Genomic DNA, 1093 nt, shown 5'->3' with positions numbered 1-1093 from the left:
TGAGACTGTTACTTAAAACTGTGCTTTATGCTGGACAGTATTTATTTATCGCGAGTTGTTCAAATCGCGGTAATCTAATACGGTTTTAATGATAATTAAAAGATGAAACGGTAATACTAACCGTGGGGAGTTTTATCATGATTTATCGTCAAACCGGTAATCGTTACATCCTTACTCCGAATTGCTGCTATTTGAAAGTGAAAGTAAAATGTGCACGCTGCTTTTACAAGCTATTTAAAAGGAAGGAAAGCGAGGAAAAGAGGGAACGCCCCCGCGGTGATACCGTTGTCACACGTCGATTAACCGGTGGGAATATTCCCTCACCGTCACAACCCTAAAACACGCCCCCACATGTCTACGTCACTGTGTGGGAAGATTTGCATAACACCACCCAAATGTTCACGCAAAGAAAGAAGGCGTAACCTTTTTAAGTTTCCTCTGCATTGCAGAAGTGAATTTTGTTGATACTGATTTAATTTGCCTGGTAACAGCTCAAAAATGTCTCCTTATTCTAATTGACTGATTAAAAGTAAGAATTTGAATCAAAAGATGATGCACACTCTTAGAACAAATGGCTTTATAAAGGGAAAAATGCCCATAAATTGTAAAAATCTATTTAAGCTTATTGGAAAAGATTAATTTGTGCTGTGAACTGACCAACAACACACAGAATATGAAGAATATCAAAACCTTTAGGAGTCAGCTGTCCTTAAGATACCAGCACAATAGCACACTCCGCAAAATATCGGCTGATTATTGTTAGCGATAAAATCCCAGAAAATATTGAGATTTTTTTTTTTCAATATCGCACACCCCTACTATAAACAACTATATAATTACTGTTATGTATAACTATTATGTAGGCTATAATATAAGAATTATGTAATCAGAACTGACCTTTCGTGTAGTTGACAACAATGTTATTTTAGTATAGTTGAGATACTATTATAGTTTTTATTAATATTTTTATTATATTTTCTGTTTTTTATTTTAGTTTTTTTTGTAATTTTGTTTGTGTTTTTGTCATTTTTCTCAGTTTAAAAAAAATGTCTATAGTTTTCATAAATTTTATTTTAGTTTTAGATATTTTATC

This window comes from Sinocyclocheilus grahami, unplaced genomic scaffold, assembly GCF_001515645.1.
Source record: "Sinocyclocheilus grahami isolate Dianchi unplaced genomic scaffold, SAMN03320097.WGS_v1.1 scaffold1516.1, whole genome shotgun sequence".
Classification (NCBI taxonomy): Eukaryota; Metazoa; Chordata; class Actinopteri; order Cypriniformes; family Cyprinidae; genus Sinocyclocheilus; species Sinocyclocheilus grahami.
This window is presented reverse-complemented; position numbering follows the sequence as displayed.